Source organism: Lampetra planeri, chromosome 33, assembly GCF_965212315.1.
Source record: "Lampetra planeri chromosome 33, kcLamPlan1.2.h2, whole genome shotgun sequence".
Lineage (NCBI taxonomy): Eukaryota > Metazoa > Chordata > Hyperoartia > Petromyzontiformes > Petromyzontidae > Lampetra > Lampetra planeri.
The window spans coordinates 3033444-3049963 of record NC_136139.1 but is presented as its reverse complement, the minus strand read 5'-3'; the positions used below and the strand labels follow the sequence as shown (position 1 = coordinate 3049963).

At 49.2% G+C, this 16520-nt stretch overlaps 1 long non-coding RNA gene across 1 annotated transcript in view; it reads right to left on the bottom strand.

Annotated features, from left to right (window-relative positions):
* Positions 1-16520, bottom strand: part of LOC144729528 (uncharacterized) — a 74564-nt gene that overhangs the window by 36010 nt on the left and 22034 nt on the right. The window contains exon 2 of the long non-coding RNA XR_013587719.1: positions 802-908. This is a non-coding gene — a long non-coding RNA (uncharacterized LOC144729528). The remainder of the gene's footprint in view (positions 1-801; positions 909-16520) is intronic.

The window sequence follows — 16520 nt, the reverse complement described above, 5'->3', positions numbered from 1 at the left end:
GCAGTGTCTCTGCACACGGACACACGCACGTGGGTGTGAGCGCGTGCGTGCGTGCGTTCATTCGTCTGTGCGTGCGTGTGTTGCCTGTGTGTTCCTGCAAGTTGCAGAAAGGTCAGGCAGGTGATCAGTCATCATGGCGGTCCTTTAAACAGTTCCACTCATGCAGATAAGCGCTCTCCGCCACCCCTTGCTGCCTCACCCAACACCCACAGATACCAAACTCCCTCCTACCACAACCACCAACCCCCCCCCCTGCATCTCAGCCAACTCCCATACGCATCATCGACCTAACACGCATACACACACACACAAAAGACAAAGATCGCCCGTATAGCCTTAACAGACTTGACACGTAGGCTTTCGCGACCCAATAGTATCGATGTACTTAGTAACGAATTGGCGTGTTTTGTTTACCTAACAAACCTTACCAATTGGCTGTGCCGGGTGGTGGCGGGTTAAACGACACATTTATACTTACGCGACCTAACCCGAATAAAACCTCTACGAAGGTCCTTAACAGACTGTTTGGGGCAAGTGCTGTTAGCGAAGAAACTGAGGACTTGCTGCGCTGTGTAAACATCGCCACTAGAGAAGAAAGGCGGTCGGGCGTGGTGCCGGGCACCCACCCACCCCCCCTCGTGCACAGTGCTCGCTAACAGCACTTGCCCCAACAGTTCGCTAAGGCTACACGGCGAGGTGCTGCATCTTTGTCTTCTTGTGTGCCTGTGCGCATTGCGCGAGTGAGCGAGTACACGTGCGTGCGTGCGTGGCTGGTGCATCCAAGTCGGCATCGCTGGCTACCTGCATTGGGCTCCCGCGCGCCGCTCCGCTGTGCCATGCGAGGCGTCGCCGCTGACACCGTCTCAATTTCACGACGTCGCGGGGTGAGGCACAGCCCCAGAATTCACCTGAGCATGCGGGTGAAGGGAGAGTGGGCGTTGAGGTTCAGGAAGGGAAAGGTTCCTACACCGCGTACCAGCATCGTATCATGTCCCCCCAAGAACTCGGGAGGCAGGAGCAGATTGATGGAAGGGAATGTCGAGCGACGATAATTCACACTCAAAAAACGCACACTCATTTTCAAGGAATGTTTTTTTACGCGCTTAATTGGAGCGCTGCCGCTGTGACCACAGCGAGATGGGTTCAACTCCCTGCCACTTGTTGCTCGGGCTGCAATGGGAAGAAATTACTGGAACAAGTTATACATTATTCACCCCCCCCCCCCCCCACTAGTGCTGCAGTGTGCACTAGATTGCACCGTGTGTGAGTCTCTGTGTCTGTGGGTCTCTATGCGTGCCTGTGGGTCTCTGTGTGTGTGTCTGTGGGTCTCGATGCGTGTCTGTGTGTCTCTATGTGTGTCTGTGGGTCTCTCTGTTGGTCTAGGGTTCAATCTATGAGTCATATAAAAATAGAGGAATCCTTGATTCCTTCATTCGGGTTACAATTTTTACTTCCACCACGGCGTTCCGGGGCGTTCCGGCTCATTCCCACCACAGCTTGCTGCGATGTTCATTGGTAGGGATTGAACCCAGGTGGCTTGGGTGAGCAGCGCATGGCCTCAAAGCAACTGCGCCACGGTGGAGTGTGGCAAACACCCCGATAGCTCCACACACAACTCGTGACTAACACATCTTTGCAAGCCCACTGTATGTAAACACAGCACCTCGTACAACCTGCGCATAAAAGGGGCTTTGTAAACATCTGTTAGAGGCTCAGTGAGAGTGAACTGAAAACAGCTTAGGTCCATGGCTTACGTTCTTGCCCCATTGTGTTGCTTCTATCGAGGCACTACACAGAAATCAACAGGGGGCCCCACCACCACAACCACCACCACCACTGCGAAATAAATAAATTAATCTTCCCACTCTTTGAGCCTCCGTCGAGTTCCCGTGAACATGATGTACAAGGGGGAAGAGTCTAGCACAGCACTCCCGCCCGCCCTCCCCGTCTCATTATCATCACCAATGCCGATTTGCATGTGAACGACAGCGACGCAGCGAGCGTACATATGAATGCGTTAGATGGACGCTCTTACAACTAGCTTCATCAGGCGGACAGCCAGATTTGTGGAGAAGTCCACCGGTTTCGTACTCAGATTGTAAATGTTGTGGCTTGGCTCTCCCAACACACCGGTGTGTTGTACTAGTGACGAATTGGCCACGTTCTGTTCACGTGACAACCCTTTACTAGTTGGCTGTGTCGGGTGGTGGCGGGTTTTAACGACACACTTATATATTTACTCCATCTAACCCCCAAAAAACGCTGTATTATGGATGATTTTGGTCGCGAAAGCCTCCTACGCGTTAAACTGGGCGCACGTGGGACAGTCGTGCCCACAGCGGTCATCACACTGCGCTTTGAACCCGGCGACCACAATTCCATTCCCGTCCGCGGCGAAAGTCAGCGAGTGGCCAACTGGCGTCTGAACCACACGCTGCACTCACTGTTGGGTTGCCGAAGAGGCGCCGCCACCACCACCCCCTCCCAGCACGCGGAGCGAAACGTCGGACACCGTGCCGAACAGCACGCGGCAGTGCGACCCGCGAGCACATCGGAGAACCATCGCGCGCGAGTTGTTCCCTAGGCCTCCCCGCGGTCAATTCAGCCTCAAACGAACGCCTGCTTTTGTGCGTAAACGTCGACACGGAAGAGACGAACGTGGCAAGGCGCTGTGCTGGCAACAACACCCCCCCCCCCACTACCTAAGTGTGTCGTTGTGGCCCACAGGGAGCGAAGAAGAGTCAGCTAACAAGTAGAATTAGTATGGATTGTAACGAGTACATTCGACTGTGCATTACTCAAAAGCACGTGTCATGAAGACTTGATTATAAATCGACGAATCGACACCCGCGTTACATCCCTAATATACCACGCACGCATGGAAGCTGGAAACATTCGTACAATTAAGGCTAATTGGTGACGCTGCTTCGTTGGCAGTGGTAATGTACGTTGATTATAGAGGTCCACTCGTTAATTATAATCAACGTGCATTCCCACTGACAATCAACGTGAATTGCCACTGCCAAAACGTAAATGGATATACATTGTCATTTATATGCATTCATTAATCCCCCCTCCAACTCGCACGTTTAGGGCTCACAAGTGACGTCATCACTGGTATCCCTCTATATAAGGAACGTAACAGGTGGACTTCTCCACAAATCTGGCTGTCGCCTGATGAAGCTGGTTGTAATTACTGGCGAAACGTCGTACTCAGATTGTAAATGTTGTGGCTTTGCCCTCAAACACACCGGTGTGCTGTACTAGTGACGAATTGGCCACGTTCTGTTTACGTGACAATATCTTACTAGTTGGCTGTGTCGGGTGGTGGAGGGTTTTAACGACACGTTTATATTTACACGATCTAACTCAAAAAAACCTTTATTAAATCTTGACTTAAAGCTTCCGTGATTGCAGGAATTCATTTTCTTGGGTCTTTCGGTAAAGCCACGGGCTCTAGATAGGTTCAAATAAAACATGTAAATAAAATATTTTATTTGAACCTATCTACATGACTTTACCGAAAGACCCACGAATATGAAAACCTTTATTATGGAGTACACAAACACATACAGTATAACAAACAAAAGTACACCTATCGACTCAGTACATACATCTACAACGGACGGGAACTAGAGGATTGCAAGTAGGCCCATGGTCTAATCAGTGTGCTCTTGCGCACAGACAAAGACCCCCCATATAGTCTGAACAAACTGTTTCGGGCGAGTGCTGTTAGCGAGCACCTATGAACGCCGGCACTGCACACAGCAGAGGTGGGACAAAGTCATTGTTATGCAAGTCCAAGTCGAGTCGCAAGTCATCAAATTCATGACTCGAGTCTGACTCGAGTCCAAGTCACATGACTCGAGTCCACACCTCTGGCACACAGCACCAAGCCCAGCCGCCTTTGTCTCCCTAGTGACGATGTTTACACACCGCAACAGGTACTCATTTGGGACCGAGTCGACCTAGGGGAGGCCCAGGACCGGTTCAGACGGTCGCCACTGGTGTTGACCGTGAGCGGGAATTGAACTCATACCACAGCGTTGCGCTCGTACACACAACCGCTCACAAACACTCGCGCAAAAAGCTCTCCTTGTTAGCCCGATGGGACACTGCATGCACACACACACGCGCACACTTGCGCACACACGCATACTCTCACTCTTTCACCCAAAGCACAAAGACACAACCAGCATGCAGGCAATTTGTTATGGGAAGACGCGGGGTGCAAAGATGGTTAGGTTTTGGTTGATTGGTTTCCTATTTGTATAGTGCGACCTAATTTGCCTATATAGACACGCGGACAATGTTTTCTGCATAGATATGACTCTCCATGCAATGAATAAAAGTTTGTTTTACAAAACCCGTCGGCCACTCGGCCTTCTGCGGAGTATACAATTCCGGCAACGCTTATTAAGCGCACGCAATCTCTGGACCAGTTTTTACATTTCTTGTTTATATATTCTGCACAACAATGCTAATGGTAATTAAATGTTTCCTATGTAGGTTAAAGTGAGTGCTTATGAAACAATACAGCAAATAGCAACGTTCGTATGACTGGATGAAACCCCTTCGAATGCCTTATCGGTCACGGGGAGGAGGTTGTTTGACCATTCGCGTTGCCTCTGATAATAAGACAAGCATAATCTTTGGTGCGATTTAAATCTGCCCCGAAAACTCACCTCTCTAAGGTGGCCTTTCCCCATTAGTGTTGGTCGTTTACGCTGCTGGCTCTGTCTTATTTCCCTGCTTTTTCGTACTGGGGAACCTTGGATGAAATGCGCCTTTCAAATGTAAATAAGAATTATCATTCACCGGAAGAAAACTAAATCTTCACATCTCGTAATCAAGTGTGTCAGCGGACAAGAGAGGACGAATCGAGCGGTAATCGCGAGGAGGAGAGGAGCGAGGTTGCTGGAAGACGTGCGACGAATGAATAAACAAGTTACGCGCTGGATCCCGGGTGATTCGTTGAAAAAAAAGAATAAAAGAGGACGTCCACTGAAGAACTTAAGATGGAAACCTTCGCGTAAGATCTTCAAAACCGTCGGCGGCTCTCCGCTTGGGAGGAGGTCGCTTTTTGCGAAGCATTGCCCAGGGAATTCGCGGGGACGCTGGGACGCGCCCCCACGTGCAGACACGCGCAGCGATGGGCTGAGCGCGGTGCTAATTGCTTCAGCGCGATGGGTAGTGCGGGTTGGTGAAGAAGAGGGGACCAAGGGAAGGGGCGGAGGCAGGGGGGGGGGGTAAGGAAAGCCGAGGGCCGGTTCAGATATCACTCACCACCGAGGTTAACCGAAGCCAGAGATCTGCGTTCTCAAGTGATCTCTGGGGGTCTTACTCAGAGATCACTGGGTTCTGAATAAGAACCCAGAGATCACTTGAGAACCCAGATCTCTTGGTTCCTAGATCTCTGGGTTCTCAAGTGCAGTGAACGTAAGGTCTCAGCTTGTCCCCAATGAGAACTAAAACAAACATGACCATGATCTAATTTTGTACTACTTTACATGCTAAATTCCAGCTATAAAATAATAACAATCAAAAATGTGTTCGGTTGGACATCTCTGCAGCAGGGCAGGTGGGGGAAGTGCAGGGCCCCGAGTGTGGATAAGAGTTGACTGTAAGGGATCTCAGAAGCAGTTCCCTGGTGTCTCCTTCCACGGGCCATTCTCTCACCGCTCGGCGAGAATTTCCGGATGGGTGTGTCGTCATCCATCACCATCTCAAGACAGGGCACACCGGGCAGCACAAGTAAGAATCAAACTCGATGGGTAAAGTGCACAAGGCCCTGGCATAGACAGCTCCTAGGAGTAAAGGACAACTGTCGTTTTGCATTGGCGAGTGAGAGCGCGTGTGTTTGTTTAGCTATGGTGGGGAGCGGTAGTGTAGCGGTTAGCACGCTGTGCTTCGAACCTGGCGGCAGGAGGTCGATTCTCGCTCACGGCCAACACCAGTGGCGATTATTTGAACCGGTCCTGCGCTTCCCCTAGGTCGACTCAGTCTCAAATTAGTATCTGGTGCGGTTTGTAAACATTGCCACTGGGGAGACAAAGGCGGCCGGGCGTGGTGTTGGTCACCCACCCCCTCGCGTGCCGTGCCGACCTTCATTAGGTGCTCGCTAACAGCACTTGGCCTAACAGTGTGTTCAGCCTCTACGGGGGATCTTTGTCTTTGTTTAGATTTGGACGTGAATGTTCTGTGTAAGTCACGGCGATAGTTTTGAAAGGACATGCCCTCCCACGTAAATCACCATGCGCACCACAATTTCCAACCTGCCTCGCACTCCCCACCCACCCACCCTCCCTCCGTCCACTGTGCCAACTCACAATGGTTCTAATCCAACCAAACGTCTCCAACGGCAACCACAGGCTTAGTGCCAAAAAAAACCCCCACCAGACTGGGATGCATTCCAATAAAAGCACATGGACCGATTCTATCACAACTTTGTGTTTTTCATTTCTATTGAACACCGCCGTTAATTGTACCGCTGCCCCATTGTCACGGGGCAGCCACGGTCCCCCGAGAGCGCCCATCACTTTTGCCCGACGACTCATCATCGGGCGAGTCGAGTTAAATTGTTAAATCCGTAACCGGTTCAGATGTTGCTCGTGAAGTATATCCGCATGGATCGATCGATCGATACGCGGGGTGCCGCGGGTTGGAGCCGATCGACTCGCAAGCAGGTTACAAGAGTACGCGCTTGACGCACTTGGTAATAATTATTTGTTACGAACAGAGTTTACATGGGGCTCGCACCGAACCCATCGGCCTCTCTCCCACGTTCAGTAAAGCGAGCACGGTCGCCGTGACCGCGCTTTGTTGGGTCGTGCCGCGCGCTTTTTGGCACGGTGTCCGACGTTTCGCTCCGCGCCCTCGGAGATTCTTCAGCACGTGGAGTGAAATGTCGGCGGACGTCGCGCCGGACAGCACGCGGTGATAAATCGAGTACCGCTTTGTGGGAAATAATGGCAGCGGGTCGTCGTCCTCTGCACAGGCCTAGGGGTTTAGGGTCATTCAATCGTGGGGGCACAATGGCGGAGAGAGTCAATACCCGGCCAAGATGTGAACTTGTCACCTTCCCAGACCAACTCGAGTGTTCTTACCACCCCAGTAACGGCAATCCAACATTGCACGACAAAAGCAACTCAACATTTCTAGAGCCATCTAAATGTGGCCACGGCTGAAGATGCTTCACAAATGTGGGGAGGGGGGGTGGGTGCATACGTCTGGAGGGGACGAGAAACAGTCGCGTCGTTGACACGTGATGTCCGCATGTTGAACTTCTTTCGCTCCGTACGTAGCCAAACCGTGCTAATCGGAGGTGCGGGTTGTGGTGCAAAGAATAAAAATGGGGGTCCCCCCCCCCCTGTCCAATTCTACCCCCACACCCCTTTAGAGCACAGTGCCTAACCGCCCCCCCCCCCCCCCCGGCTGATGAGCCTCCGTGCAGTTGCACCGCCTGCACACTCGATGGCTAACACCACTGGCCAGAAACACGAGGCAACTTGCATTTTACGTGAGCGTGCACGGTGCAACCCCAACAGTGGAATTAGAGAGAGGGTTTGCTGGTTTGTTGTTTAAAGGTATGGTCCTGCAGAGCAGGGAGGGGCTGAAAGGTTATGCAACAGTGATCGTGAGGATGCATTTCGATTTAAAGCTTTCGTGACTGCAGGGATTCATCTTCGTGGTTCTTTCGATAAAGTCACGTAGAAGAAAAATAATAAAATAATAAAAATAAAACAATAAAATAATTCTCATGAGGACGGCTGCTTTGCGTTGTGGCCGAAACGTCGTGAGAATTATTTTATTATGTTTTATTTTTATTATTTTATTATTTCCCTTCTACGTGACTTTACCGAAAGAACCAAGAAGACGTGAGGATGCAGACAAAGTCATTGAGAGGAGAGAGAGGATGGTCTAAAGCCTGGTTTTGAGTGGAGGAAGGGGGCTCTGTGTGGTGCGGGGGGGGGTCCAGACTTTCCAGTCATCTGCTGAAAAAGAAAAAAACCTCCATTGACTGTAGCTGGACTGGAGACTTTGACAAACTATTTTAAACTATTAAAAACTTTTTGTATTTACTAGGCAAGGCCCAAATGAGCCACGTAGCTCTTTTTCAGAAGCGACATGACCACAGACAAAAAATAACTCGACAAAGTGTCTTATCATCGCGTGGAAATGTATAGCGGCCAAATACTCTGAACGCGTGACGTTGATTCTAAATGTGGAAGGGAAAACCCGGAGGACCCGGAGAAAAATCCACGCGACAACGGGGAGAGAGAGATATAGACTTGACTTAACTTTTAAACAACTTCTATAGCCACCAGCAGCAACAGCACTGGAGGCGATTCCGATATGAAATACACAAAGTCACCAACACACAAATGCAAATAAACGCTATAAATCCACGCGCTGTGGCGCTAAATGCACCGCGCACAACACGAAAGAAAAGTCACGTGGTGCTGGTGGTGGTGGTGGTCATCGCGCAAGCCACGGTGACGAGCGAGCGCTTCAGATAGAGAGAGAAAAAGAGAGACGCAAACTCCAACTATAATACAACGGGCGTCGCTGGGTCCGGGATCGAACCCACGACGAGGCGAAGTAGTTAACATCTGGATAAAAGAGACTTTGGTCCCTCGGAGCGGAGACGCTTCACGCTGTCGCAGCTCGGCGAGACGGGAGGGCAGGACAGTGGGTGGTGCGAGTACATAATACAATTTTCAATATACAGTCGTGGTATTCTTAGGTTTTTTTCGGTAAAGTCACGTAGATACTTGATACAGCTATCGTGCTGTGACGGTTCCACCTGAAGACGGAAGCTTGTGTTGCCTCCGAAACATCGTGATTTTTATTTTATTTTTATTTAACTTTTATTAATTATAATTTTTTTATCTACGTGACTTTACCTAAAAAACCTAAGAATACGAATATTTGCAGTCACGAAAGCTTCAAATCTAGAACACAGTCGTGGGTTCACGCACGAAACCGTTTCATTTACATTGCGTCACGGACGATTTTCTACATTCAATTGCCGAGGGTCAACGGGCACAGGTAGACGCAGAAGGTGCGGCCGGATGGGAATTCATATGAGACGTACATTGTTGTACGTATATGCGTGATGAACTTCGTTCGCACCGCACTGTTGTCAAAGCATGGGGGTTTCTTTCCAGGTGCCGAACACTCAAAGTCACGGCCCTCGAGATGTGCAGGAGCCTCGAGTAGACTTCCAAATGTAAATTACGATAATATAATTATTTGATTGTTTTTTTTTACGGAGACGGTTTTTGCCCCGAGTACCCCAGGGTACTCATTTTTGCCTGCATCCTCACACATTGCTGGACGCAGGGCAGTTTCAGATTACAATCAGCACTGTTTGTTCGCGTGACATGGAATTGAACCCCGGTCAGTGGGATGTGTCCCCGGCACATACTATTCTGTAAAAACAAATGCCGTTTGATCTCGTGCCTTTAGCCTTACGGATGGATCATGAGGGCCAGCGCTGTTAGCGAGCACCTACTGGGGATGACAGGGCTGTAGTGGGCCAGTAGCCATGTCCAGCTGCGAATGCTGAAATTTACACACCGCACCAGCTACTCTCATTTAAGGCCGAGATGACCTCAGGAGTTTGAGGCTCAGGATCAATTCAGATATTTCTCACCGATGTTGGCCATGAGCAGGAATCGAACTCGGGTCACCGGGTTTATAGCGCAGTGCTCGAACCACTGCGCCACCGCTCTAACAAAAACACTAAGACAAAGCTCCCCCGCATAGCTTTAACAAACTGTTGGGGCAAGTGCTGTGAGCGAGCACCTATGAAGGCTGGCACGGCACACGAGGGGGTGGGGTGGCCAGCACCACGCCCGGCCACATTTGTCTCCGCATCGAACCAGGTACTCATTTGAGGCCGAATCGACCTAGGGGAGGCCCAGGACCGGTTCAGATAATCGCTACTAGTGCTGACTGCGAGCGGGAATCGAACTCGGCTCGCCAGGTTTGCGCTCAAACCACTGCGCCACCGCTCCTCACTTGCAGTCACACACACACACAACCAAAAACATACCAAACATCCTCAGTGTCCTCTCGTGAGCATTCAACCGTGGATCGACCAACATAACCGGGTCTATGCAAACGCTCGTACAACACAACCCAGTTTTTTAGATAGACACAAACACAGGAGCTTTTGCACACTCAGCTGCGAGTTAAAAAAGAAAACGCTCTTTGATGTTGATACATGACCAGTGGACAGCTGTACCAGCTTGCGTTGGACTGTGGTGGTGCAACCGGGACAGGCAACGCAACAAGGGTGACTTCAGGTTTTCCAAGAAAACTATAAAGAGAAGGAAAGAAAACCCCCCCACCCACCACCCCCCATCTCTATTCTGTGATGGAATCAAATTTGCCTGGAGGAGTTTTCATTCTAAACAAAGACAACGCACAACGGGACATGATAGACATTTGGACGATGCGTTATTTATAATCGTGAAAGAGTTGATACATGGGCGGTAAAAAAAAAAAAGTCCGTACAGAAGATTTTATTATTTCGCAGAACTTTTCCATGACATTTATTTTCAAGATGCATGATAACTCGTAATTTTTGTGATGCACAATAGACGAGACTGATGAATACATTCACGTACATTTTACTGTCTCTGGCACCACATATTTGACTGTCTTGACGCATCTTGACTACACGTCTATGCTCCCACGTATTTGATCTCTACTTTCACCAAACCACGCGCTGGACCAGCGCAGTCTCCCCTCTTCTTTCTGTCGTACGGCTGACGATGTGGATGCACAGCAACGACGACAATGTCACATTCAGGTGGCCAAGTCCAGAGACAACCTTGTCAGGAGCAGTGGAGCGCATCGCTGTAACGACCAGCGCGGTGAAGTATTGCACACAAACTCTTTTAGCCCCCCCCCCTCCCGATACGTTCCATTCATTGGCTACCACATTCTGATTAGCTCCCTCCCCCCCCCCTCTCCTCCCCCTTAACTTGTATTCAAGAACTTGCATCTTGGAATCCCTGCCTCACTTGATGCAGCAAATCTGGCTGTGACGGTCCCACCTGATGACGGAGACTTGTGTTGCCTCCGAAACGTCGTGATTTATTATTTTATTTTTCATTCATTTTAATTTCATTTTTTACCTACGTGACTTTACCGAAAGAACTAAGAGTATGAATCCTTGCAGTCACGAAAGCTTCAAATCGGTGAAGTATGGTCAAACAATCCCTCCCTCACAGCGTGGGAACTCAGCCGGCACCGGATGGATAATAGGGCTGTATGTGACCCTATTAAGATAGATAACGTATATTAAAAAAAAACATTTGCATTTATATTGTCCCAATAAGCATGTTGCTTGGCCCTGCTGTAAGGCATGCTGGATTACTCATTTTCTCGTTAAAAAGTTTTCGCCCACTTATATATATTTTTTCCTTTGGGACAGGAAATGATGCGGGGTGGGGGGAGGCGGCAGGCGATCCCTCAAGCCCCTTGCTTTGATGCTGCTGATGCTGCTGCTGCGGTCATCACTGTTCTGCTCCCGCCGTGTTAATGTCACCCCCGCCCCTCGCCTTCGGTGAGGCCCCTCTGACGGACCTGCCAAGCTGCTTAAAGCCAGAAGACTTCTACCGACATTTCGCCAAACCCATGGACATTTGCAGGAAGAGATGAGCAAGCAGTTGGCGCCGCACACAACGTGTGGTTTAGATAATGTGTCCGCGTGCCCCCGGGGGCGGGTAGCTAGGGAGGGTAATTTCTGTGCTATCCTGGACTAGACTCAATATCGGCTGCAAGTAAAATGGTCAGAATCAGTTTTGTCTGGTGCAGTGGTCCTTCTTCTTCTTAACCTGCGGTGCACGCTGCACCCCCTTGGGGGTTGCGAGATGCCCTTTCTGGGGGTGCGATCCATGGCCAGATGTTTTTAGAAGGGTAAATCATCGAAACGCACATTAAGCGCGGGCACATAAGTACAACTACTTTGTTTCATCAAACCTATGTATTTATTAACATTATATATATACTTGTTTACGATTCAGAATCAAGGGGGTGCAAATCTTCAGTGAAGGCTAAAAACCACTGGTCTAGAGCAAAGGGAATATGGACACGACTGCGTATGTATGTGTACGTATGTAGAACTTCTTTCGCGCCATACGTAGCCAACCGTGCTAATCGGAGGTGCGGGTGAAAGGAGAACAAACTAAACACACAAAGCAGTTCTAAAGAAATGAGTTTTCAATTTAGAACAAAGCTTTCTCATAAATCACACCGTACCAGTGCACTACATCCGAATCTGTTTCCCGCGCTGGTGCTACACAGCTTCCGATATGTTTTCGAGTTGCACCACGTGTTGTTGGGAACCGATGACTGACGTTTCGCTCCAGATGCTCGGGAGCCTTCAATTTCATGAAAAAGCTCCCAGCACGCGCAGCAAAACAGTTCCTGAAGAAGCTATGAAGGCGTGAGCCAGGCGTCGGACATCATACCGAATAACACGTGGTACAATATAAAATGTAAAGCTCCTAGCATGCAGGGAATGATTAATTACCACCTCTATATGTTACAAGATGTTAACTACCTCGCCTGGTATACAGGAGGTCGTGTGTTCGATTTCGACCCTGACACATGTATATTTAGAGTTTGCATTTAATCCCAATGCTCGCGTGGATTTTTCTCCGGGTCCTCCGGTTTTCCCCTCCACATTTAGAGAATCAGCGTGCTTCTAGAGTATTTGGCTGGCCTAAATTTGCTCGTGACAAGCAACTTCGTTGAGCTACCATTTGTGGCCAGGTCGCTGCTGAACAAGAGCTACATAGCTCAGTGGGCCTTTATTACGAAGCTTGTTTACCCAGAATGCCTCCATTCCCAGTCACGGCTAACAGCAGTGGGCGAGGGATATCAGCACCAGTACCCCTCCTCCTATCCCCCCCCTTCACCAGTCAGATGATGCATGATCAGACACATCCCATGAGCGACACAGCTAGGGAAGGCCTTCATCCAGCAGTGGAAGGACAAAAACAGTCCAATTAAATCATGTATAATGTATATAAAGTATCTAACATTTGCATCTATATATACACATATGGAAAACATACATCATCATATCTGCCCATGACGAATTCGCCCAAGATTTCGCCCAAAGCTCATCATTCCTCAGAAGCTAAAGCGGGCCTGAGAGCCTGGATATTCCTCGGATGGATGACCACCAACATCCCTTCACTTTAAGCTTCGTGTACCCTTCGCCTAACTTCACTTTCCAAATGTTCCATCCCAAGTTCTAATTCTGCGTCCGCCCCCCCACTCTTCCCCCTTAATTCTCCCTCTTACACACGTCCCTCTCTCTCACTCTCCTTTCCTTTATTCTCTCAAGTCAGGTTTCATTTCCCTCCACTCCCCCCCCCCCTTTTTTTGCTCCCCCCTTTCACGTCCCCTTACCCTTTTCAAGTCTCCGAGGGATTATGCAAGGCCCCCCACCAATGCGCCTGTAGTGGATTATGCAAGCCCCCCCCCCCCGCACACTTCCCCCCAACCTATGCGTCTGTCGTGGTCAGCTTAATGCTCCCGGAATACAACGCCATATCCTGTGACAGCATTTGGCTAATGGGCAATAATTGCCAGCAATTACACTACACTGGGCCAGAGGAAGTAAAAAAAAACACTTCAGCTGCTACAAGGGAAAGGGGCCTGTGAAAAGAAATCCTCAGCAGTGTCTATATTTTTTTTTTGGTACAATCCTGCTCCTGGTTTTAAGTGTGCGCGAGAGTGACCACGGGCAGCCGCGGATTTCTTCCTCCTCTCGTGTTCAACAAACAGCGAATGAAAAATCGATTCATCAATCAGCTCTCTTGTTCGAGTTGTTATTGTGGTACAGTAAGTGCGCTTACTGCTCTTTGTGCTGGAAATGCATTGTGCGGCTCGTACCTACAGACAGAAAAGGGGGTTATTGGGTAAATAAATAAATGGTGCAGTGCCATTCAGGGCCTTGTGAACAAGGCTTAATTTATATCTCCCTGAAGTCCATTTCACACTGCACACAAAAGAAACAGGGCCCACAAGGGATCGTGGGATTCCAAAGCCAGTGTCGGCAAGTGGCCTTGTAAGGTCAAATACAATTACGCGCGCTGTTGCGATTTGATTTTTGGTCATACAAGGCTGCTTGTGACCCACTCTGCGTGACTGCGTTTGTAATCCCACAATTCATTGCGGCGATTGAGTCTTTTTTCATATGTATAGAAAAAGGTGTAAAACAGACTCGTGTGGTAAAAAGTGTGGTAAAGTGTTGGTGTACACATCGCCCTGCCTTCTTTCCAACATTACCTTTTAGCATCATGAGGCGATGTTTACAATTTGCAATTGCCTGCCAGTAAGGTCCTCCTCTGAACATTAACGTTGAACCAACGTCGGCATGCCAACGTTGGTTCAACGTTGGCACGTGACTGGTACCTTTGGACCAACGTTGGCCCAATGTCCCACGTTCACCGGGCACATGGCTTGGGGAGGGATCCAGCAAGCGAGTCCACAAAGGGCCGTGCATCGTATCGAACAACGTACAGACGCAATACGTATCGGCGGAAACGTTGAATGAGCGGACAAAGTGCATTCGTATACATCAATCTCTCGAAGCATCAACATGTCGCCTCGTCCCAAGGCGCACGGCAGCCAACGGTGCAGTGTAAAGCCAACCCCTTCACAAAGAATGCGCTCACCTCATTTCCAAGGCGCATTCCGTTTAAACTCGACCGCTTCGAGCGGCGTGGACAGGCTGGGGCTTGCTTTGGTTTTGCACTCGGATCGATCTCTTCCCTCGGAAACTTCTCTAATTCACTGTGATATCCCCCTCCACGCCGACACCAATTATCTGTGGCCCCTGTGAATTGTGAAAATCCTACTATCCGTGGATGGATTTTTCTTGTTTGAAATGTATGGCAACCAAGAGGAGTGACTTGAAAATTGTTGTCAATTCATCCTTTTAATTATCTGTGGATGCCACTCAAAAACTGGTCTCCCAGAAGTGCAATATAAGTTATATTATCTGAATCTTTTTCAGATAAGAGTCGCGTTTATCTGTATATGACCGTGCAAGACATCACGAATTATATTGAGGAACAGACGCTGTTAATAGTATCTAGCAATAATGCACAATATGGATAATTGGCATATCACTGTGTCTTCCGCTTTAATGAAATCTTAATCGTAAAGTTGTTGAGCTGTCTTAATGATTGCCTCTTCATGCATACAACTTTGGACTGATGATTAACGGAGCTTTGCTCTTCGAGCTGCGGCAATTCCCCTCGGTCATTATCCTAATTCCCCCCCCCCCCCGCCCCCCCCCCCCCCCAATATCAGAATCCTAAATCGTAAATACAATTCGACATTGTCGGGCACGAACGGTTTCCGTCAACCCAACGCCAAAGAGTGCGCGCACCGGTTCGTGAAAGTAATTCAGTCTTCATTTTTGTTCATAATAAACGTTTTTGGGGTTAGATCGCGTTATTTATAAATGTGTCGTAACCCTCCACCACCCAACACGGCCAATCAGCAAAAAAAAGTGTCACGTTGACAAAAGACAAATAGTTCACTACTTTAGCCCACCGGTGTGTTGAAGAGTGAATCCACAACATTTACAGTTTTGCGAGTAGTTAAACCGCCTCCGGTGTGATCAGGGAGAGTGTGTTGATGCTTCCGAAACATCGACGGGGGCCTTGCCGCTACGTGACAGGTCCCCGCTGCGTGAATGCGGCGAGTCTGGAGGCCGTGGATCAGACATCGTCTTCGGCTGCGAAGTTCCGTCAGGGCGTGCCGGGCGGACTGCTTGCCCTGCAAGTGGCTCTGTGGTTATGTGGGCTGACGTCCTCTCAAAGAACATTTAGCGAGCTGCAGAAATATATATATATTTTGTAAATGTATCCGGTGTTTTTTACTGTGGGAACTCACGTCAAACAGCATTGGCTTAAATAATAAATGAAGACATATGCGTGACTTGATGTACGGCACATAGAGCGCGTGCCCCTTGCAGATTGTAACAACGACAACAATAAAAACAACTTATAACGTGCTCATTTCGCGCATCGGACGCAATGTTCCAACGAGAACTCGGAGGCCCGGAGTTGAGGTTCGTTGGTGCTCCAGTGGGGATGGCATAGCACAAGAATAATCATTTTGAGAAAGAATAAAAATATAGCGTCGTTCATCGCAAGACTGCATCTCACAACGTTGCACACGCCCACAGCAATAAAATAAATCAAAGAAACACATTGCACCTTGCACGGCACGCGGCACACCCCAAGCCAACGCTGTGAAAGGCCGCCGAAGTAAACATTACGGTTTGTCAGTGGGGAACTTAAATAGTGGAAGGGACTTCATTTGGCGAATATGGAGCGGGAGAGAGTGTGTGTGTGTAGCCTTGAAATAAACAATGCGCGACGTTTCGGGTAACGGCCCCTTCTTCGCGGCGCGTGAAGACGATGCCACGGAGAGACAGAATGAAATGTACGAGACCGCGTGTTCCCCTACGGGAG